This window comes from Crocodylus siamensis, chromosome 2, assembly GCF_052110815.1.
Source record: "Crocodylus siamensis isolate JL-2025a chromosome 2, ASM5211081v1, whole genome shotgun sequence".
NCBI classification, from domain to species: domain Eukaryota; kingdom Metazoa; phylum Chordata; order Crocodylia; family Crocodylidae; genus Crocodylus; species Crocodylus siamensis.
The window spans coordinates 6,002,583-6,027,370 of NC_143396.1; the positions used below are offsets into that span (position 1 = coordinate 6,002,583).

Sequence of the window (24,788 nt, forward strand, 5' to 3'; positions counted from 1 at the left end):
CAGATTGCAAACATAGACTCAATAAAATCAGACCTGTCAAATTATGATAATAACTCTGCCTAATTTATGCACAAATGGGCCTCATTTATACTTGTTAATGGATATGGATAGAGTTTTATGTTGGGTTTATTCAACTTAATGGTATTGTGCAAGTGACAAGTAATCTGAACTCACCACTAACTAATTGGAAAACAGGAGAGGAGATCTTTCACTGTAAATCATGCTCTAAGTTATCAGTGTTTCTTATGTTACTAACATGTTAGTTTTTGTGTGTTTTTCATCTGTTCTGGCAGAGTGAACAGGTGTCTGATAGAAATAATAAATAGGGCAAGAGGCAACAAAGGATAAAAGATTCTTGTCCTGAGATTTAAAAGGATTAAAGGCAGCTTTAGTTTGCCATGATGCATTTGGCTTTCAGGTGGATTACACAGGAGGTGGGATTTGAGTCTGTCTAGCCAACTAATACCTGGCTTAATGTTATTTTAATTATTTTAAGAAGAGATAGAAATAGCCCTACAGCTGTAGGTCATCTGGGTCATCCTTGGATGAATAAAAAAACAGTCTTTAGAGCTTCTCCAACCGCTTGTGCCTCGGAGTGTATTGTATTAGAGGTGCACTGGGAGTTGGATGGATTGGGCCAAACAATAGTATCTGTGAATAGGCACAGTATATAGAAAGTAATTTAATATAGCGTCTATTTTCAAAGCAGTTTCCAAAAACGCATCTTCCCACTGGCATCTTTGGAAACTAGATATATATTATCTCAGTTATGTTATGCAGAAGATGTTGAGTTTCACACTGAGAAGCAGTTAGGCTTAATGATGAGGGTATTGGACTGGTAATGAGACCTGTCCTGCAACTCCTGCGCTGTGTGACTTTGAGTAAGTGCCTTTGTCTCTGCTCCTCCCTTTCTGATTGTCCATTGATAAATTTGCAAACTTCTTGGAGAAGGAGCTGTTTCTTGCTGTGTGTCTTTATGATATCTAGATCAGTGGGACGCTCATCTCAGTTGGAGGTCTTCCATTATTAATGTGGTAGAAATAATAAATAAGGACTGGGACTCGGGCGGACAATGCTGTAGTATTGATAAGGCCATTGCTAGAGTTCCAGTCTTTAAACCGCTAAGCTGCCAGCAGTACTGTGGTTGGACGGAGAGATATCTCCTCTGCCAGTAGTTGGGTATCTGGGGAGATGGAAAGATTAATTCTTTCTCCACACTTTGACTTCTGGTCGGGCAGCTGGAGAGTTGATATTGGCCCAGCCCATGATCTGGGAGTGCCCAGGTCCTGCAGCCTTGTTGGTGTTGAAGGTCGGCCCTTTGTAATTCCATTGCCTTGGCTTCTTCAAATTAAAGGTGTACGCCTTTTGCATCTTTCTAAAAATTCAACAGTGGGCCTGTGGTTAGAGCAGAGCAATACTTGGAGGGAGTCCTGTTTCTTGGCCTGTTGCTGACTGATTCTGTGGTTTTGGCAAGTGTCTTAAACTGGTGGTTCTCAACCTTTTTTGTACCAGGGCCCATTTGTAAATATTGATGGCCAGTCCTGACTCAGTAAATAGTTTAAGTAGAAAGCAGCCCTGTAGCCCTGCCAGTGCCCCTCACTCGGCTGCCCCTGGCCCCCGGGGTATGGGGCAGGGGGTGAAAGTGTGGGGCGGGGGGCTCCAAGCAGCCCCTTGCAGGTGGGACCTCTGCCAGTCTGCAAAGGAAAACCTATGGTTTCCCACGTTTTTCTTCTTTAAAGGAGAATCTGTTTTGAGTTTGTTGATCCATTTTTAAAGTTTGTTCACAACCCTTTCACGTATTCTTGCGACCCACTTTTGAGTTGCAAACCATGGCTTGAGAAATACTGTTGTTTTCAAATAAGGCAAAGGGAGTTAAGGGCTCAGTATCCCTTAGGTCCTTTGGGTGCTGATGCCTGACATCCTTGGGCTCTCCTGAGAATCCATGCCAGTAGCTGCCTACCTCTTTCCAACGCAGTAGGGATACTGCCATATTCCTCTGTAAAGCACTCTAAGCTCTTGGATGAAAGGTGCAACGTGACTTCACAGTGTCGGTCATCCCCGTTTCAGAAGTGAACGACAGTGCCCGGAGTGACTAGGTTAGCCATTTTCTTGCACTCAGCCTGCAGCCGCACTTCCAGCTTTGCAAGTGCAAGCAGGTTGAGGTTGCAAGAGCTGTAGAAGGCTGGCTCCTGCTCCTCATTGTAGCCATGACCCCACTCCTCGTGCTTTGTGTTCACCCAGCACTACAGATGTTTGCCCTTTTAAAAAGGTCTTCAGTTAAACATGGACAGTGGTAACTTGCTTAGATCACATTGTGTTGAGGCCATTGAGTTACAGACATGGCTTATCAGAGTCAGCTGACTGCACCGTGGCAAGATTGCATTGTTTTCATATCCTCAGGATATTGCATTTTTGTAAGATTATCTGGCAATCGGATTACATTGCAGGCACATTGTGTCATAGTCGAATCATAGTGAGGCAGCCTAGAGAAAATACTCCTGAGTGGCTGGTGCTTAATAAGCTGAACGCAGGGCATGCGATCAGCCCCCTTCCCGTGCTGCAGTCCAGACCTGCTCAATGGAAACACAGTTCCTGTATGCACAAGCTGAATGCGTGGGAACTCCAAGGGCAGGTGCTGCAATTTTAACTTATTCCTTGCTTCAGCATCTCTGAATGCATCTGCACAGCATGCATTCACTGTGGCTAAAAAGGAACAAGGGAGGGAGTTCGCGCTATAAGTTTGAGTAGGAGGCTGGGAGTCAGGCCTCCTCTCCTCCTTTTTCTTGTCCTATTGCTGATGCAACTTCACTCTCAGTATCTGAAGTCTGGGGGAAGGGGAGAGCTGAAGCCCTCTGAAATCAATGCGAAGACTTCCCATTGAGTTTTGGGTCAGGCCCATAGTCTCTGTTTTTGTGAGGTGACCTTTTTGTGCCTCAGTTTCTCCATTTGTTAAATAGAGGCATTGGCACCTTTCTCATAAGGCTGGCACATTTGTAAAGGGCTTTGAGATCTCTAGGTGAAAGGCAGTAGAAATATACAGTACTCAGTGTTTAAAATCCTGACCTCAGTGCTCAGCTCAGTCAGAATCCACCCTTCCATCTCCCTTTCGCCACAGCAGTGGTTCACTCTTGGTAGGAGAGAGATGCTTGGACGTGCAGGGAAAATGTCCAGCATCAAGTGGTGTCAAGCTTGGGGGTGACTTGTTTTCCTTTTGGCTCCTCCACCTTTGGCAAACTGGTAGGGGAAAATCTCCTGATCCTTTTCCAGTTCCCAAAACCAATGTGAACTTTTTGGAAGGCCCTGAAACATTTTAATCTTCTTCCTTTTTCTCCCATTCCCTTTATGTTGCTCTTCCTTGTCCTGTTTGAGACCACACTCAGAGCCTGGCCCATGCGATTCGGGGCTGGTCCAGAAACCTCGGGAGGTGACAAACAGAGATGAAAAGCAGGCAAAGAAGGCAAACAGAAATCTGCTCTTGAAAAGACCACGGCGTGTTTGCATAGTAGGGCTCTGATTCTGACTGAAGCCTCTGGAAGTTATCACAGTAAAAATAACTGGCATTGAACATTCAAATACTTGCATAAAATGCCGGAGTCTCGGACTTGTGATGTCTGGTTGCAAACTTATTCATCTGAAATACACTGGGTACTTACCCACTGTCTCTGGGAGAAGCTGAGAGGCAATGGCAGAGGTCAGGAGGGAAACGGAGGCACAGAATGGTTGGAGATGAGATTGTAGCCATGGCGGAGTACGGGTTTGCTGCCCTGGATGCTTGTGTGAGGTACACTAGCTTTACGCCACTTCTGCGATGAGTGAGGGGTATCCCTGAGGGCCACTGTGACTTGAAAGAGTAATCCAGTGGCTTGTCATTTCTCTCCTGGGGGGCAGGAACTTACTGCTTCCCTGTGCCCCCAGTTAAATACTATCTCTGCCTTCTTCCAGCTCAGCTCTTCTGGCCCAGTGAATGAGTGATGAAGCCAGGGTCTCTCCTGTTCTCCTCTCACTCACTGCTCCGGGGAGGAAGCAAGCAGGCAAGTGGCTCTGCTTTTCCTGTATGCCGGGATCCCAGGCCCTTGTGGGGTAAAGGGAGGCTCCTATTCCCTTGCCTTGGTGCATCCTGCTAGTCAGAATCTAGCTCAAAGTGACTTGCCAAAGGCCTAAAAGCAATCTCTGTGTGAACTGGACTTTCCGAGCTGTGCACATCCTGGCACCAGCACATCTTACATTTAGCGTTCTGGTCTCTGAAGAGAAAAATGGATCTCTGCTTGCGTCCGACTGGTGGGCGCAGCCGTGCTCTGGCTTGTTAGCTGAACACAGGGCAGAGTAAATATTTGAATGGGAAGTGAAGAGCAAATCGGCCACATCTGGAAAGTGTTGGGCAGGCTCGGTCCTGTTTGCCCGCTCTGAATGCCCTCCTGTGCATTACGCCAGCGTTACACCTCTTCTGCACTGTGACCGTTTGGATCTTTCCTGTTTCGTGCTGACTCCCAAAGTGTTTTGCACATGGTCTTATTCCAGGAAATCTGCATTTGGCCAGAGCTCTTGCCTGTCATGGACAGCAGCAACATATCCATGAGCAAGCTCTCAGTGTGGCCGCTGGGATGAATTCCTAAGCCTGTAACAAAAATAGAGATTTCCCTTCAGTTCTGTGCAACGGCAGCAGCAGCAGCCCTGAGCTTCAGAGAATGAGTCATCCAGGAATTTTTTCTGAGTTAGGCTGTTGGAGCCCTGCAGTCCAAATAGGGGCAGTAAGTTCATGCCACCCGGGGATATGTGGAGTGGAGAGAGGGAGTGAAATGTGCACACGTAGAAATGTTGAGCTTGCCCAAGGACATGCACCTGAACTGGATAAATTTATGAAAGCACTGGGCCGATAGGACTGGGAGCTCAGGCTCATCTGTCAGCGTGTGAGGTGCCAAGTCACATGCTTGCAGTCCCCACCTGGGGTGTAAAAGTAGCTCTTGTACTGGTAAGCTCGTACCACAGGGCTTTAGCTGGTATCCAGTTTGGGCCAGGAGAGTTTTTTCCACTCATAAATGCTACTGCCTTCTTTTGGGGGGAGGGAGCGAGGGAGGGTCCTTCCTCAGAGGCACGAGGCCAGAGTTAAATCCGCAGGGGTTTGCTGGTTTGCACTGATGCTCCTGCCAGTACCTAGAAAACCCAGTGGTTCCTGGCTAGAGAAATGTGCTCTTCTGCTCAGGGTCATACCAAAAACTACATTTTGTTGTAGTTTTCTTGAGACATGTATGATTTTTATTGTTTTTTGGCACATTTCTTAATGTCAGAGCTGTGCTTTTTCTGGACCAGTTGGCAATTTTTAGAACTATTTTTGACTGATATTTGACCAGTCAGTTGACCAAACTTTATTTGACCAGTCAAATACCTAACCCTGGTACAAACACTTAATAGCAGACAGTCCCTACCCCAAGGAGCTTATAGTCTGTATGGGTGTGACAAAGGGTGAAGGGAGAAATAATTTGCCCAAGGTCATGAAGAAAGTCACTCTCAGAACCCTTGTCACCCAGCACGCCATCCTGTGCCCTATCTGTTAGACCACGCTACCTCTCCCCTGCCCTCGCGTGTTACTGCTGCTCCTATGGTGAATGGGAGAACTCGGTAATGGAAAAGGTGAGAGCTAGTGGAAAACTGGAGGATTTGGGGGTTTGTGAATATGTGGGTTTTAATTTTTTTGGACAAAACGATTTTGACCAGATTTTGAATTCTAAGTTGCTGATTTTAGTCCAGGTCAAGACTAGAGGATCTTGGATGTGGAGATTTCTGGTCTGAGTTCTGGCGGCAAGAATACTCTTAAGGCCTGGGTGGCAGGGATGAGGCTGAATCCTGCCATCCTCCTTTCCAGGACGTAGGGCCCGGTTGCACTTTGTGGGCACGGCACAGAACAGGACTCAAATGCTACCTTGGACAAGGCTATGTCACCTCTGTGTTCAGGAACATCTCAAATACTGACACGACCTGCATGGAGAACAGATTTAAGACCCACTACACAGCTCATCTTCAGCTGAGTGCCTGTGCCCCGAAGGGTAAACAGGAACAGGATCTGCCAAGATCCCAGGGCCTCCAGCATGCTGACTCTGCTGAAGTTTTTTTGGTTTTTTTTAATTTGAATCTTATTTATAGTTTTAATAGCGGTAAACTAAAGGGACTTTGGTATTTGAGCAACTTCAAATGGAAAATAAGCGGGCTTGTGATTCTAATACGAGCCAGATGGCAGTGAAACACAACTGGGACTTAATGTTTAAGTGTCTTGAGTTCATAACTTCTGCTTGTAATATCGACTTCACAGTTGCTGTGGCTTTTGGGTATACTCAGGGGAAATACAACTGTTGTTTTTCAGTTTTATTGGACTGTGTTTCTTAACATGGTGCATCTCTCTACATTTAAAAGTTGAAGGGAAAGTGTATATACTCAGGCAAAAATCTGAAGGCTAAGAGAATGTTTAAGCAACTTCAGGGAAGAACAGCCTCTTTCCAAAAGCATTATCAGAGAACAGAACTAGGTTTGAAGGGGTTCAGAAAGGAGGTGGGGTTTCAAACCGTGAAAAGCATGGAAAGTCCTTTCCTAGTGACTGGTATTAAAGCTCTCTGTAAAGAAGAATTAGAGGCTTGCATATGTGCCATGGTGGGGGGGAAATACAACAGTTTGTACCTGGGCATCATTTGGGTCCCTTTGAAAACCCATCAGAAATGTGTGGGCCATCCATAGGTCTGTAATGGGCCAGTCATAAGACCAACAAATAATATTCTGTAGGTGGCTTTCCTGCCATCAGAACTGGCATCTTGAAGCAGGGCAGGGAGAGACTCTTCAGAAGCAATTGTTCCTTTTCAAAGTCCTCTAGCTGTCTTGAGTAATCCATTTCTAAGACAAACTGATTCTGAGGTCAGGCTCAGAAAAACATTGTTGGGAGAGTTTTTAAGGTATGGCAAACCCTTCCTTTTCGGACTTCCAGAACCTGTCAGAACCATCTCTGATGGATGTTGTCTGTTGTACCTGCCTCTCTGGTCTCCCACGCACCAGCCAACCCACCAACTCTGTCTTTTGAGTGCAGACACTTGCAACTAAAATGTGAAAGTATTTGGATTTTAGAGGGAGGTCACAGAGTCGAGCCAAAAAACAGCACCTCTTCCCCATCAAGTCTGGGGATCCTACACAGCCAGAGCCAGCTCTGATCTCAGCTTCCTCACTCCGATAGAGCTCATTGTAGACTGTTGAAGAGAACCTGCTTTTCCAGGCAGTACATGCCATGGGATTTATAAGCACATACTTTGTAGGTCACATGTTTCAGGGCTCTGATGAAGCAAGGCCCAGGAGGCTTGGTAAGGGCTGTGGTACACCTTGCTGAAGAATGAGATGTTCCCAGGTATGCTACCTGCCAGCACTGCTGAAAGCAGATCAGCGGAACAAGGTGGTGAAACACTTCACCACCACGGCGATGCTGCTGCATCTCAGGAGGCAGCACCCTTTGCCCTTGTTCCACCTCAGACCAGCGCCACTGGGAGCGTGCCCAAAAAGAAGTCCCCCTCTAGCTCCAAAGACCCCATCCCCACAAAGCAGAGGGAAGGCGGTGGGGGAAAGGCAGAGGCAAAGTGGGGCCGCGTTCCAAAGACGAGCGAGATCACCCAGAGCATTGGGGAGATGCTTGCTCTGGATAGCCAGCCCTTCTCCTTTGTTGATTGTCCAGGGTTCAGGCAGCTCATGACACTTGTGGCCTCGTTGTACCACGTGCCCGCATGCACCACCTTTAGCGGGATGATGGTGCCCTCCCTGTATGAGGCATGCATGGAGGAGCTGCGGAAGGCAGGGCCGGAGGTAGCCTTGCACTTCATCTGGGACCTCTGGAGCAGCCAGGGTAGAGATCATCCCTACCTCTCCCTCACAGGGCACTGGTGTGACCGGTAGCAGTAGACATAGTCTTCCTGGACTTCAGGAAGGCTTTCGACACCGTCTCTCACCCCGTTCTCATTAAAAAACTGGGGGACTGTGGTGTCGACGCCCACACAGTCAGATGTGTCGCCAACTGGCCGGAGGACCGCACCCAGAGAGTGGTGGTGGATGGGTCCTTCTCAACCTGGAAGGACGTGGGTGGCGGGGTCCCCCAGGGCTCGGTCCTCAGGCCCGCACTGTTCAACATCTTCATCAGTGACTTGGACAAGGGGGTAAAAAGCACCGTATTCAAATTTGCTGATGACACTAAGATGTGGGGGGATGTGGGCATGCTAGAAGGAAGCAACAGGCTACAATCGGACCTAGACAGGTTACAAGGGTGGGCAGATGAGAATAGGATGGGATTCAACACTGACAAGTGCAAAGTGATGCACCTGGGGAGGAATAACCAGCACCATACCTACAGGTTAGGGAACTCCCCTCTTGTCAGCATGGAGGCGGAAAAGGATCTTGGAGTCATCATTGACTCCAAGTTGAACATGGGCCGGCAGTGTGGGGAGGCAGTCAGGAAGGCCAACCATACCTTGTCATGCATCCACAGATGCACCTCGAGCAGGTCCAAGGAGGTGATCCTCCCCCTCTACGTGGCCTTGGTCAGGCCGCAGTTGGAGGACTGTGTCCAGTTCTGGGCGCCGCACTTCAAGAGGGACGTCGACAGCATGGAGAGGGTCCAGAGGAGGCCACTCGCATGATCGGGGACAGCAGGGCAGGCCCTACGAGGAGAGGCTACGGGACCTGAACCTGTTCAGCCTCCACAAGAGAAGGCTGAGGGGGATTTAGTGGCCTGTTATAAACAAGTCGGGGGGGACCAGCAGGCACTGGGGAGTCCCTGTTCCCCCGAGCACTGCCAGGAGTGACCAGGAATAACGGTCACAAGCTGGCAGAGGGTAGGTTTAGGCTAGATATCAGGAGGCGCGACTTCATGGTCAGGGCGGCTAGGATCTGGAACCAACTTCCAAGAGAAGTGGTGCTGGCTCCTACCCTGAGGGTTTTCAAGAGGAGGTTAGATGAACACCTTGCTGGGGTTGTTTGACCCCGGTGCTCTTTCCTGCCATGGCAGGGGGTCAGACTAGGTGATCTACTCAGGTACCTTCTGACCCTAGAAACTATGAAACTGTGACAATGGGGCCATTATGGTCAAGGTGATGCATAGTGCCAACTTAGTTGGCGTCCGCTGCGTGGCACACAAGTTCCACCTCATAGTCAGGGAGGCCTTGGAGGGGGACAGGGCTCCCAGTGATGGCACCATCACTACCAGCCAGCTCATTTTGAAGTGCAGGAAGGTGGCAGGCTACTTCCACCACAGCATCAAGGAGGGCAAGATGCTGCAAGACAAACAGGCAGAGCTGAGCATCCTGCAGCACAAAATGATGCAGGATGTGGAGACTTGGTGGAACTCCACATACCCGATGCTGAAAAGGCTGGTGGAGCAACAGAAGGCCATCCATGAGATGGCCTGGCTTGAGGAGATTGGGATCAGTGGCCCCCTTAACAAAACTGAGTGGAATACCAGCTCCCAGATCTTGGTGGTACTTAACCTGTTCCTCAAGCCCATCGAGACCCTCAGCACTGATGATGCCCTCCTTAGCCAGGTGATCCCCATAGTGAAGGAGCTTGAGAATGAAATGGAGAAGTTCTAGGGAATTGATGGTCCTGGCTGGGGCAAGCTGCTTCACCAGTGTCTGCACCTGAAGGAGGGCATCAAAAAACAGCTGGAACTGTTGTGGTCCATGTGCCGACAGGCATGTGTGACCCAAGGGTGAAGAGGAGTGTCTGCAACAGCAAAACCCACGATCCCTGGACGGAGGTGCTGTGAACAGTCAGGGCGGCAGGAGGGCATGGGTGGGGGGATGTGAAAAAGGGGGGATACATTTTCCCATGCCAGCACTCCAACTTTGAGCCAATCATCTCCACCCCAGCTGCTGCCATTGTGGGCCAAGGGCACGGCTTCAGCGTTGGGGTCCAGAGGCACCAGACCCCATCATCAGGCAGGTAGCGTGGAGGCCTCGGTGGGTACCTATTTCGCCAAGGATGTGGAGCTGCTGCACTGCGACCCCTTGGCCTCTGGAGCACCCCACGGCCTGGTGTGGCAGGATCTGGCCACGATTGCCTGGGAACACGTGTCCTGTCCACCGACTAGTGTTGTGAGCGAGAGGGTGTCCAGCATTGTGAGTGATGTAGTGACACCCCTCTGCACCTGCTTGGATCCTGGTTTGGTGGAGCAGCTGGAGTTCCTCAAGGTGAACCTCCCGCTGCTGGGGTTCCCCAAGCTCCACATGCAGACAGAGTGAGTGCCACCCTCCTCACTCTGCACCTGTTTGCTTTTTATATTTGCTCTCAGAGCCTTGAGGCGCACTTTCATAGAAACCCCTGCCTCTATCTCCTTGACACTTGGCAGCCTTCATGGCTTCAGAAGGGGCTACCATCCCTGCTGTTTTCAATTGAATCTGCACAAAAAGACAAAAAAGTTTTATAGGTATTTTAGTGATTCCCCATTATAGTCTGTGGCTGAATCTCTGAATCAGAACTGAATCTCTGAATCTGAATAAGCCAAATTGAATCGGGACAGTGATTCAAATCTCCAAATCCGCAGCGAATACTTGCTGCTTTGCACAGGCCTAGAACTTTTATGGAATTCTGATGGCATGTGGATGGATGATGTACCTACGATAATTAAGGTAAGGGAGAGAGTTACTAATTTTAACATAGTCCAGTTTTCTACCTTCTTGAAATAGGGTTTGGGATTTAGCATGCAAATTATAGTCCTCACCCACTTGGAAACAATAATCCAGGGGGTGACATTTTCGTCAGGATATTGCCAAGGTAGTAACTTGTTAGAAGTGTTTTTTTTTAAATGGAGAAGAAAAGTATGTTTTGTATTTATGAACAACCTGGAACATAGCAAAATGGAAAAAGTGTTACTTCCTCCCCTATGTATAATAAGAAATACTTGATTGCATCACAATGGGAAATAGAGTAACTTACCTGAAAGTGCTCAAGCAGTGTTTTTGTGTTTTTGCAACTAAGGGGTTGGGTTTGGCATTCATGTTTTGACAAGTCATTTTGCAACACTAAAAACGTATTTTATTAGTATATTTCCATTGATTAGACGGGCTATGATCAGCTAGTAAGATGCAGAAGTGTTGTGAGTCCAGTTCATGAGATGCAGAAGGGTCCCTGATGTTTGAAATGTAAAATGTAAATGTAATAGGCAAAGATTTGAAAATAAATAGAAATGCACTCAGTGTAATATCATATGTAACATCAGATAAAATGCTGGAAATGTTTAAGAAACATTAGACTTGCATGTATATGTAACGTAAGCTGTGCAGACACTGGTGGCTGCTCTTGTCCGCATGACAACTTAGTCCAAGTGTTTTTCTTTTCTCCTTCATAGCATTCTCCTGAACCCCCACGCAGTGCAGTCTAGTAACATTTGGTTCACACTCCAGTCTTTCTACCGTCATTACATGCAGGCTCGGCATTTATTTATAGTCACTTTTGTCATGCCCATTACTGCAGTAGTTGGAGCTTTGTCTAAGTTGGTATTTGTCAGAGTGCTTTCTGGGTCACCCTTCTGCCTGTGATAGTCAGGAAAGAATGCACTTGTCAACAGGCCACTTCTAATGTTGATCAGTTCAGAATTCAGTATTTATAGCATTAAAAGCTTCATTGCCCTGTCTATTTATTGTATTACTTTAGTACCCAGAGGCTTCCTTGTGCCAATCGCTGTATAAATGCACAGAACAAGCCGGTCCCCATCCAGAAGTATTTCTAGACTGAAGAGTAGCAAAAGGGGCAGGAGAAACAGGCATTGAGGAGAAGTGATTTCCCAGTATTACCTAGATGGTCACCAGTGGAGCAAATAAAACATCATTGTGAATAGAACATCGGTCTCCCGAGTTTCGTAGTACCGCACCCATTCACTGATCACCCTGTGAGTCTGCATTAGTGCTCCTGCTGTTGATACTCTTTGGTGGAGCACCAGAGGGAAACTTCCTCACCAATTCTGTGCACTGACTGGTAGAATGGCACTCAGTGTGCTGTGGCCATTCCTGCATTAAATTTCCACAGACTGTAGACTTGTCGCAAGATCTCTGAAGACATTTTGCAAAGGATCCACTTACCTGAGAGATGAGATGTCGCACACAATTATCACAGTGCAGTAGCCTGAGAAAGTTGGCAGAAAGGGCCAGAAACTGTTGCCCCTACTTATGCTTAGTACTTTTTTCTATTGGACTTCTTTGGGGGAAATTATTGAGGGTTCCTTGGAGAGCAGATTGACTCCAAATGAAGACAGCCCTGTCTCAGAGAGGCCTGGGTGACACTGTGAACAAGAGCACCAGGCTGCTATGTTGAAATTGCAGTGAGAGTCAAATACACCTTCTGAAGCTGCTGTTCTAGACTGTCTGCAGACAAGAGCAGAGAAGCATTGTACCACTTATCCTTGGGTTCACATTTTGATGGTTTTCTTTGTCAGCCATAAGACTGTAGATGATCGGGAAGTACATTGGAGGACAGAGATGGAGAGCATGTTTCATGCATAGGAAGTGACTTGGAAGGAGATGCAGTAGGCTGGGGAGGTCCTGTATTTAAACCTAGACTGGTTCCCCAGGCTTCCAGCAGGGATCAGCCATCCATCCTTTCATTCTGTTTGCATGGTTACTGGTTTTCTTTGATCTCCTTTCTCCTGATCCATTTTACCTTTTGCCCTGTGTAACTCATAGCTGTTACCAGAAGGAGATGGTAGGTGATGTCAGCATGGTGTTTCCAAAGTCATACTATAGATAGTAGAAAGGGATTATGGAACTGATTGGAGTCCTGAGGAGTCATCTCCTGCCCGTGAATTCCCTTACAGGTAGCCCAGGCATTGGCAACATACCACCTGCAGGCTGGATCTGGCCCACAGAGCCTGAGGGCTTTGCCTATACTCATGCCCTTGTCCACTCTGGGGCTAAGCAGTGGGGACCTGTGCTGCAGCTGGGCATCTTCCAACTATGCCTTTGCTGTTGCTGCTGCTTCTCCCCCACCTTTTCCCTCACCCCAGATCCCCCATCTCTGTCTGCATCATGGGCACAGCTTCCAGCCAGTGGGCACTGTGCCAGGGCTAGGCAATTGGAAGCTGCATTCACGTTGCTGCCACTTCTTCCTCTGCCCTTCCTGCTTCCTCCACTCTGTCTGCCATTTGCAGTGCAGAAGTGGCAGTGAGGTCACAGCTTCCAGCTGCCTGGCCCCAGTGCAGCTCCCTATCAGCTGGAAGCTGCACCCAGGCCCTCTGAAGAGTGGTGGGCAGAGAGAAGCAGGAGTGGCACAGGTACTGCTCCCAGCTGCCTGGTTCCAGTGTGGGGGCAGGGAAAGTCCCCACCCCTTACGTGCTATGGGAGCCACCCGGCCCACATTGGACCAGAATTGGGTTGTTCTGGTTCACAGCTTGAACAATCTGCTGGCCCCTGTTGTTGCCTGTGATGCTTGAACATTTCCATTGCTTTCCTTGGCTGATGGTTTGCAGCCTATAAGGCCTCTCAAGGGATAGTTTTGCCGGATATTCAGCCAAAGTGTTTCTTTTTCAGGTTTGCTTACAACTCCCTAGTTATTCCTTTCTGGTTGCACAAAATCTCTCCCTTCTCCCACGTGCGCTTGACATTGCACCCTACAAACCCTGATCTGACAGAGAATTACTTTATCTTGCTAGACATCTTATCCAGCTTTCATTGTAGTCTTTCAGGAGGCTGAAGTGGATGTGCATTCGCCTTTAAATTCTTTCCGATATAACAGTGTTTCAATCCAGCAGTGTCTGGATGTACAGTGAGGCTTTCCCAAGGGCAAGTCTCCCCATGGGACACGCGCTGAACAAGATCCTGTCCTTTTCCATGTGTGCACTTCTGCTGATTACAGGAGGGACTCCTGGGCATTTTTGTCCAGCGTGGCCACTATACACCAATCACACAAATCCACCCAATACACTAAGGGTGGGACCTTCTGGGGTCACCACTCACAGCACTAGGTTAGATGGAAACTGTTCAGCAGTATAAAAGAATTGGCTGATAGCTTCTGGGCTTAGCAGTTGGAGGGAGAGGAGGAAATTCAAGCTTGGGCAAGAGCAGATGCTTTACCACAGGCTTGTGGATCTCTCATGTATTCATACTTCTTGTTTGGCTTCAGATAAGAGGAGCTGCTGTGGAATGTGCTTGAAGCAGGGACTTAGGTAAGTGACTCCTTCTTACAAAATGAGTACCTGTCTAGGCATTCATGTGGTGCTCCGTGGTAGCTGAGCACCCAAAAGGTAGCTTTGTATACTGCGGTTCTAATGATGGCCAGAAGAAGGCGTAGAGAGGTAGATAGCTGTGGTAGTCAGAAGTCAGGCAAAAGGGAAGTCGGAGCCTATTCCCTAAGTCTGGACCCTGGGAGAGGTAGCCTTTTTGATGAAAAACTAGGTAAAATATTAGCCAGTGCTTAAAATTAAGGAGTGTCCTCTGTTACAGAACTGTACCCTAGGGAGGTATGGAAGTATTTTTCTATAGATCTCCAGTGTGTTCATTAACCTCTTCTTTGTCATCCAAATGCAGTTTAAAGAAAAGCCCCAAATAATCTTAAGTGGCGAGAAGTGTGAGCAGTCATGTCTGGTCTCTAGCACTTGCTTATGCAGCTCAGAAGAGTGATTCGTTCAACTGTAGAAATGGCTGGATGAAGCCGCATGGCCTGAAATCGTGGTGATGGGAGGGGGTGATACCTCTTGACCTTAACACTCAGGGATCTATGATGCTAAGCTCTCGCTTGAGAGACTGCTTGATGCAGGTGGCTCTGTGTTCCTTTAGAGGCATCTTCTTTTTTGAGAATCATCAGTTACACAGATTGGCTACTGTATGCTCAGTCTTGTGACTAAAATAGCAAGTAGGTGAATTCTATAAGAACCAGGTAGGCTGAAAACTGTAGACCGGGGTTAGGCAACCCTTGGCGTGGGTGCCAGAGTGTGGCATGTGAAGGCGTTTTGCTTGGCACGTGTGCCTCAGGGCAGACGGCAAGGAAAGGGCCAGAGCGGTGTTGCCATAGCAAGGATGGCTCCCCCACTGTCTGCCCCTGGCACACCAATACCTTACAAGTCAAGGTTGCAGGTGTTTTTGGCACTCTGCCCCCAAAATGTTGCTGACCCCACCGCAGATCCAGCTAACAGTACCCAGATAACACTTACAATAATGAAAGGCTCACGAGTGGTGCAAGCACCTACTCTGGACTCCTGTAAGAGACATTTCAATGTTTATCTTGCTGGGATCCTTTGACCCCAGCTGACTTCCTGTCCCTGGGGCAGAGGGCTGGACTCGATGATCTCCCGAGGTCCCTTCCAGCCCTAACGTCTATGAAATCTATGAAAGGTCATGTAAAGGTTTAAGTAAAACTACCCTTAGAAACCATAAATTTTAAAATTCTGGGTCCAGTGAACACTGCTGTCAGCTCCTGTATATGCAGATTATTATAGAATTCAACTGACGGCAAGAGTATCCGATCAGGTGGTTATAATACTTGTCATCTCCATGTCTAGATGCCAGGTAGAAAAGGAGGGGAGACCTGACCTCGCTCAAGTGCTTACAGGCTCATGTCAGCTACTCAGACATTCATCATCATAAAGCTTGTTTCTGACAAGTAGGAGACTCTCCCCCATTTCAGTAATTTGCCAAAGAATCAAATTGCATAATGCGTAACGCGCAACCTGACAAGTACAGGTGTGAGACTACAGCTAACCCATGCTTCGGTGGCCCGGGGTTAGGGAGAGAGCTACTGTAAGCTGAAAGGGGGAGGGATGTTGCCAGTCCAGAGAGTTTATTTTGAAATGCATGTGTCTGTACTTGATAGTTATGTGTTAGTTAATTCTTAATTACCTCGAGTCAAACTAATATAATGTCTGTCCTGGGATAAATGTTTTCATGCGGCACCTACACTAAATTGTAGGGTTGTATTAACAATTCTGACTAGGGCAGATGGGAACGTTCTTGTGTCAGCACCACAGTCATTGCACTTCCCTGTAACAACAGCTTGGGGTTAAGTGTCTAGTGTGTGGGGGTCTGCAGAGGGAAATGTGAAAAACCTCCATGATGTTTGCGACCATTTAAAACTGTGGAAAAAGCCTCATGAACTGACTGTAGAGCACTATTCCTGTGCTGGCTTTTGTGGGGGGAGGGCGGGTAGTATCACTGGGGATCTTTACCCCTTCTCCTCTGAGATGGCTGTCATTTTAAATTACCTTTATGCCTGCTTGTAAGAGCTTTTTACACAGAGCGATGCATTATGGCCTGGGTACAATTGAGAATCATGCCCCACGTGTCTTGCTTCCTCTGCAAAACCCATGTCCCTTGAGGACAGTCCACGTCAGAATCCAGGCTCAGGGACCTAAACTCAAGATCTCCTGCATGGCACTGCTGAGTGATCACTGATACAGCCAGAGACAGGCAGAGAAGCTGTATCGGTGCCTAAACTTGCCAGCCTGGGACTTGGAGGATGTGGGTTTGATTCCCTGCTTCAGTGTGATGTCGGGTGCATTGAGGATACCTCTACTGCAGGGGCAGGCAAATATTTCAGGCAGAGGGCCGCTTACTGAGTTTTGGCAAGGCATCGAAGACTGCATGACAGGCAGCCAGGGACAGATAAATATTAACGTTCTACATTTTTAGGGGTCCCACGGGGCAGGTAGAATGGCCTGGCGGGCCGCATCTGGCCCACCCCTGCTCTACTGCCTCCCTGCCAAGCTCAGCATCGCCACAGAGAACAGCCCCACAGATTCACTCTGCTTTCCATGTACCCAAACCCAGTAATTGGGCTAAGTGAATAGCTGGCGAAGGCCTTGAATTCAGGCTTGAGTTCAGCAGGGAAGTGGTACAGAGATCCCTTTAGTCAAGTGGTCTCTCTCTGCCTCCGTGACTCAGACACCCCAGTTATGAGTGCCAGAGAGGTCCTGAAGGTCAGTTTAGATGGGACAAATTTAGTCTCTTTAAAGGACAATATAGCGCCAGCTGTTCCTGCAGAAACGTAGCATAGTTTAGACTCTCACCATACAGGTTGGGTGGGACTCGAGACACTCCTGCTCCTATTTGCTTACCTGAAAAAAAGAGTTCCTTGTCCAAATGAAATGGATTCTGCTGTCTAGGGGTGATGAGAAACCTTCACCTCTGCTGGAGCATTTCCCAACTGGAAGACGGCATATTTGCTTGGTCAAGGAAAGCTTCATTCCAGAATAAAAGGGCTCACAATCCTGAAGCCAGTATTCTTGGGGCCAGTGCTGAATCATGTGGAAGCAGGTTGATCTGTTGCTCAGTTTTAAGCAGGCGGGCAGTACTTGAGTCAGCACGTGTCACAGGTCTGCAGATAATGTTGTAATATTTCAGTCAAAGCTAGAAGTAGTTTTCAGAAGCCATCAACATCTTTGTCCTTTTTGAGAGCCTGCCTTAAACGCAGCACCAAAGAAGGTGTTGGTAGTTTCCTGTTGCTGATCAGTTATGTCCACAGCTGAGAAGATCCTAGCAGTCCATTTAAACAACACAGACAATGAAAGAAAGCAAAGCAGTAAGATGGAGGCTTCCCTTTGATATTTCACAAATGAGTTATAGTTTTGTCAGCATTCAAAGGATTTGTGTGCGGAGAATCCATTCCTAACTTGGTTCTGGTCATGTCATAATCCAGACCTTTTAGCTGCTTTTGGAATCTGTAGCTCAAGCTGGTTTGACATCAGAATTATGTGAAAATTGATAAAGCCTAAGTTCTTGAAGAGTTTAGCTTCCATAACCTCAGTTGGTATCAGTGGGAGCTGCAGGTTCTTAACAACTGCGCTTGGGCAGGGAGGTCCTTATCATCAGTTGTCCGTGGCTGCAGCTGGGCTTTGTTCTGGGTGTTGGTGGGATGCTGCAGGGCCCAGCCAGAGCCTGGATGCTTTGTGCCGCCAGTTCTCTGATGTGGCTTGGGGAACCCGTGCTCCTCAGCCAACAAGGGCAACAGCATTTGAATAGAGCATGCAAGGCCTGACTCAGAAGCCACGCTGGTGTTGCAGAGGTGTGTTTTAGGATCTGGTTTGTTGCCTGGGAGAAGAGGGCTGAAGTCCAAATGCATCCCTGGAGCCAGCATGGGAGCTGTCAAACTCTTAGCCCCTTTGAAAATGAGTTAAGTTGATGCCTGGTTTGATGGGCAAATTGACAAAGGGGTGGAACTTTCTAAAGGGCCTGAATGATTAGGCAGGACCAGTCGCACTCTGTCGCTTAGACCCTTTGGAAAATTGTGCCTACATGAAAAAAAAGCTTGCAAAAATATGTATTTCTTGAAAGAAGAGTCCTGCGAATTGTTCTGGATTTTATTGGACCCTTCTGGTAGACTGAGCAGTGTCTACATTTGAGTTTTTTGCCAGTTATAAAGCATTGATGCTAAACACACAGGACCAGTGTACAGCATTTTAGATTCACTTGGAGGTTGTGTAGTAGAATAAAACACTGTTTATGCAGACTGTGCCAAGAAGCAAGCGGGGGCCTGTTACCATTACCCTGAGCTGTTTGTACAAAAAAACACATGCACCGTCTGTCTTGAGGAACTCCTTGGGGTTAGTAATTTTAGCAGTAGATTGTGCAACTCGTGGGCTTGCTCCTGCAGGTGTTTAAAGAAACGTTGCTGTTTTATCATGTGTCTGTGTATATCCTAGCACAGCATAAATGGGCGGGTTGTGATCCACACAACACCAGCTCTTCACTTGCAGCAGTTTTCAGGATCTGTATGTCTGAAATATGCTCACAAAGGCCTGATATGTAGCAGCTTGCTCCAGCACTTAAATGAGGCAGAAAGCTGGGTAAATACTTTGAATGAACAAGAGCAACGTTCTATTTATTCTGTTGAAATTTTATAAACAGGAAACCCATTTCGTGCCTTGAGAAAGCTGGAAAATTTTTGACGTGCATTCTCCAACTCCCTTAGCAGGTATTCGACCGCAGCGATCTCCTAAATGGTAGGAATGCAGTGAGGCTGCAGGCAATTTCCTATAGGTAAAACCACTCAGTGAAGCTGAGCCAGGTCAACACCAAGTCTGGTTGATTGGTTTGCTGGCCAGGGTACTTCTACTGTCGGTGGAGCTTATAGTGCAGTGGTTCTCCACCTTTTTGGACGTGAGGCATCCTGTGTTTGACTCAAGGCACCCTTCTGTAACGTTGTGGTTGAGCTGCACCTCATTTCAACAACAAATGCATGTATTTATAGTGCTTGCCATCTTGCAGAGGGACTGGGTAGTGGAGCCAGGGTTCCTCACACTTGCTTATTTCCTCTTTATCTGCTTTATCTCCTCACAGTCTGCTTATCTCTTTAGGCATTGCAGCATCCTTCAGAAGATCTTAAAGCACCCCACGATGCCCTGGCACCCTGGTTTAGTCACTGCTATAGCGGCTAAATGGTGCTTTTACCAATGTCTCTTCCAGCTCTCTACCCTTTGCAGAACAAGCAAGTGCCATTTTGTTGGAGTAATTGCATTTACATTGTATGAGAGTTTCCCAGCCCGCCTCGTGCCAGGTAGGAGCGTAATGAGTTCTGATCACTGGCCAACATGGCTGTGCCAGTGGAAGTTGATGGTATCCTTTTGGTAACCATCAATCCTCTGGGTCATGGTGTACACACAAGAAGTCCACGCGACCATTGCACCAAGACCTTCAGCATGTACGCCTAGGCAAGAGTAGGGAGGAGTGGAGGCTGCCCTAGACCTACCATCACTCCTTTATACTATTGAGACAGAGTCCAAAGGCCAGACTGAGTCCAGATGTTCAGTGTCTCGATGGCTGTAGCTTCTGCCAGAGAGCAACAATTTAGAGTTACTGCTGACTGCCTAATGCCTCAGCGAAGGTGTGTTTCTGTTAGAGCGATGTCCCTTAGCCTTTCTCCAACCAAGGCAGTGGGGCTAGGGCTTTGAGGCACCCTATACTCACCTTATTTTGGAGGTTGCAGCATTGTGATATTTTATAGGAGCTACCCTGCCACGAGTAGCCCCACCACATTGCCATCAAGCCCTCCAGCTGGATGTGATTTATGGTCATACCCAGGACTAAAGTTTATAATATAAGCCTGGTCTGAAATCAGCTGAAGTTTCAGTACTGTAGAGCAGGGTTGCCCAGTTGATGGCCTGTGAGCTACATCCAGTCCCCAAGGGGTTAACCTGCACCATGGGCTGGGCTGCTGATTTGGATGCCACTAGCCCCACTGCTTCAGCTGCTGCTGCCCAAGTCTCAGGGCTCCTCCACCCTTCTCCACCTTCTGCTTCCTGCCTCTGCCCTGGAGGTGGGTGGTGTGGCCTTCAGGGTTGAGTGAACCCACAGCTGGAGGGTTCAGGGGGACCTGGGCCCTTGCAGGGCAAGGTGTGGATGTCCTGGCATAGTACAGCAGGGGCAACCACAGCACAGCAGAGAGGAGAGGGCACGTGGCATGGTGTGCAGGGCACAGGGGCACTGGCACGTTGCATTGGGATGGTGCTCACTGTGCAGAGCAGCAAGGGTCCGCTGCAAAGTGCAGTGGGGCATGGCATATGGTCCCCACGACTTGCAACCTGGGCATGTGCAGCCGTTGGCTAATTAGAAGTTGGACAGCTTGCCATATAGAACACTCTTATATTGTTATAATGGGATCCTAACCTGGCCCATTTTAAATGGCATCAAATTGTATTATTTTATGTGTATGCATGTGCCTGACTGGGGCAGAGAAGTTCAAGGTGCTAAATTCTGTGAACAAGCACATACTATAGGGCCATTTAGGACCACTAAGATCCTTAGTGCTTTGACCTTGGGACTCTTACTTTTTGAGCTGAAGATGGGTGGATCATAGGAAAATACTAGTGATGAATGCACTGAGTAGCTCTCTCCCCTGCAGCCCCTGCCTCTCCCTCCACAAAAAATCGCAAAACTAATAAATTGTGTGGCTGAGTTTTCCAACCACAGATAAGAGCAACTAAGAAAGGTCTCTTTGCAGTTGTAAATCATTTAGCAGCTTATCTTGATTCTTACAAAACGTCCTTTGCCAGGTTCACAATTACTATTAACTGGGGTTACAGTAGTACATGCTAAGCCATAGCTGCTCAACTGAACAGGGTCACAAATAGGGTCCTAGCATGGAAGCATTTAACAACCATGCCCTAAACTAGGAGAACAAGAAATCTGTGAAAGGCTCGGGAAAGGGATGAAATGTAGAAGGTGCATAAGTATATTGTTTGCTGTGTTACTGGGCCTTTTGGAATCAGCTTTTTAGCTGGGTATTTTGTTATAGACCTTGCAGCAGAGGTGGCTCCGGCAAAGGGGGTTGAAGGAAGAAGAGCAGGGAGTGTCTTCTACACATCAGTCTGGGGACGGTGATCCGGCCGTGGAACATAACAGAGGAGAAGACACAAGGGACGTGCCTATACGTGGGGCTTTTCGTTACCAGGTATTGTGCATTGTTCAGATTAAGGAAGGATGTAAATTGACTCTCAGGCAGGGGCAGATCCAGGATTTGGCAAAGGGAGATGCGGGAAGACCATTTTGGGGGGAACCTCTGAGGACTTTTTAAAGTCCCCAAAGCAGATAAGAACGCCCCCACCTTCCCCTCTACCTGCTTTGGGGACATTTAAAGAAGTCCCCAGAGGCTCCCACAGTATGGTCCAGTATGAAAGGAGGGTACAGCCATGCCAATGCACCCCCTTTGCATCTGCACTGGCTTTCAAATGTAGACTGGCTCCAAGACAGCTGTGGGAGAAGCTGTGATCATTAATGGAGACAGCAGTGGGCATTTAATTAAGAGACGTGAGCGGGTGAGAAGGTATGAGTAAAGCTTTGAAGGGGAAGAGAGGACAAGTGTGAGAGCAGTGTAATGGAGATAGTTATTGCAGGGATTCAGAATTAGGGCAGGGCAGAGATACCCATCCAAAGAGCTGTTAGGAGAGAAGGCTGCAGCAATCGAGAGGGGAGTTGGTGGGGAGCCCAGATGCTAGCACTCTGCTCAATGAACAGAGAAAAGGTCTGAGCTTAGAGATGTGCCGGAGGAAGAAGACATGGCCTGCATGTGTGGGGCAAAGCAAGGGTTAGGATGCTGTGATGTGAGCCATAAGGAAGGTTTGGAAGGGAAGACCTCTGGCCTTTTTCATTTGAGCTGAGGCTGAAATGTGTCTGTTGGAGGAGGGTGGGAAGGGGGATGGAGTCTGTGTCAACACAGGGTTGGGACAGTTGCTGTGCTGAAGACTGCACGAGTCTTGGAAACGGCAGCTCCCACAGCACAGCACAGCCCAGCCCAGCCCAGCCGGCCCCAGCGCCATGCGGAGGTGCTGAGTCAGTGATGACTCTGTGTTTCACGCTTATGAATTGGCAACATCTGTAGCTCCTGGGTGTTCAGCTGCAAAGGGAATTCAGCGCTCCTGCTTGAATGCTTAGTTCCCGTCAGGAAACCATGCTCCCTTATGGAAACAATACAAAGCCCTGTCCAGATTGCAGTCTAAATGCATTTAATAAATAACCTCTCAATTATAATGAATAGCCACCTTCGGCCGAATAGGTATTTGCTCCACGTTTCAGACTAGTTAATTATGCTGTCACCACCTTTTACATACTTGCATATCAAGGAAAGGAAGGGCCCCAGGTTGTTCGCTGCACAAGAGAATGTGAGAAGCAGTCTTGGGTTACAGGAAGAGCTCTGCATCCCATGCTGCTGCTGCTTTCCCCCAAGATTTCCAACTGTCAGAGCCGCACATCTGCTAGATGAAAGCACAGATATGCATTATGCATCATGCAAATTTGTTTCCCCGAATGACCGATCACATGAAACAGATTTTCTGCTCTCCGGCTGCTGGCCCAGCCACAGGAGGCTCTTGGGTTGTAGCAAGGACCCCTGTCCCAGCTGGGCCTGTCTCTGCACAGGTGCTCTCAGGCACCAAAACTGGTAACAAATGTCGGGCAGGGAGGCTTGAAAACATCCACAAGCACAAATACTGGAAGCTCAGGCCCCACTGGTTCTGAGCCAGCTGCTTGGGGAGGAATTTGTTTAGCCCCTGGGGTTTCCTTCTGCTCCCCAGAAGCATGCTGCTTTGTTTCAAAAGGCTATTTACTGAGCTTTAAGAGGCCATCCTCTTCCAAAGTACCAGCCAGAGGCCTGCTCCAAAGCCTGTTTCATTAAGTGGAATTATTTTCATTGACTTGATGTGCTTTGGATTGGGCTCCAATATATTGCCTGAGAAGACACTGGGAGTAGTAACCAGGGTGTTGGTTGTAGCCGTGTTGGTCTAAGGACACAGGCAGGCGAGGCTCTTTGGGTAGATGTAATCTCTTTTATTAGACCAACTAAATAGCTGGAAAAATGTTCTTTGCAAGCTTTCGGGCACAGACACCCTTCTGATAGGCAACTCGCACTCTTTAGTAGTGACTGTTTTAAAATGGCCTCCCTAAGGTACCCAGTACAGTTTTATCCGACCTTTAATTAAAGACAATCTCTAGTAGGTACTGCTTTGTTTTCTTGGACCCTGAGGCAGTTACTTAAGATGGTTTTCATTATGTAATAGAAGTTGTCTGTCTCTAAAGGGTTGTAAATGAGGTCCCATGGAAAATGGGGGGGGGGGATCTAATTTTAGTGTTCAGGGCTCCAGAAGCTTCCCTCCGAGTCTGAAATTTGCCCCAGGGAGGAGGGCAGCAGTGCTATGCGCTCCCAAAATCTGCCTAACTCATGTTGCTAGTTTTGCTGGCCAAGGTTGAAGTCTTAAAGTAGAGTAGAACTATTATTTAAATAATGCATTTTAATCTTTTAAACCAGCAAGCAGGCAACCTTGCTTGAAATGGTTGTGCATTTAAGATTACTTTTCATTGGTGGGTATAGCCGATCAAACATGCTGACTTGTGCCTGAATGCAGTTTGTGCTAAATTTGGTATTACTTCATGGTAGCCAAGAGAATGTTTCACAACTGTACATGCATTTGCAATTATTATAGTCCAGCATACATATTTTCAGATGAATTTCTACATTTTTGATTTAGAAAAGCAAGTGATGCTTAGTCACTAGACATGCATTTTTGTGATTTGGGCTCAGTTACATTTGGATGGGAATGTGGAATTCAAGGGAAAACACTCCCTTGAAAATTTATTTTATGAAATAACTCTTAAAAAGCTGGTTATGCAAAAAAATTATGAAAATTGCTAAACTTGTTTTACATTTGGACATACTTTTGAAATGATTTATTAAATAAAGGAAGTGTTCATTTGAGGTACTGAATTAATGGGTTGTCACATGAGCTGGATTTTCCAAGGTTTTCCTGCAGATAAGCTTATCAAAAATACTTAACTTGGTCCAGCTCCGTTGAGTTCAATGGGAAAAGATTGAAGGTGACTCAGATGTAATATTGAGAAGCATGTATAAAGCATAGGGAACATCAAAAGTTAGAATTCCCCCCTGGTTCTGTGTAATGAAATATTCAGCGCCTGTACTCCATTAATGTTTGAAGAGGGTGTGTTGCTGGAGTATTTTACTGGAATAATTTTAATAGCTTATAGGGAAGTTAATAGCTTATAGGGAAGTTGTTGCAGGTGGTTGACATTTTAAATTTAAATATTTAGTTTTAAGGGAAAAAAATATTGATGTAAATCAGGCAAGTCAAAGATACAGCCCGTGGGCTGGACCTGGCCCACGGAGCCCCATCAGCCAGCTCACCGCGCTGCCTGCAAGTCTCCACGTGGCACATGCCAGCCTTGGCCCCACTGCTGTGCCTGGAGCCAGTCTGACACAGGCTACACACAGCGCACAGGGTCAGTCTGGGACGTGTGCTGCACAAGGCACGCAGGCTGGTCCAGAGCGTGGTGGCCAGGCTGGAATGGCCT

The 24,788-nt window shown here is 47.6% G+C and overlaps 1 protein-coding gene across 4 annotated transcripts in view; it reads left to right on the top strand.

The window, feature by feature from the left end:
* Positions 1-24,788, top strand: part of PTPRA (protein tyrosine phosphatase receptor type A) — a 191,860-nt gene that overhangs the window by 72,740 nt on the left and 94,332 nt on the right. The window lies entirely within an intron of this gene.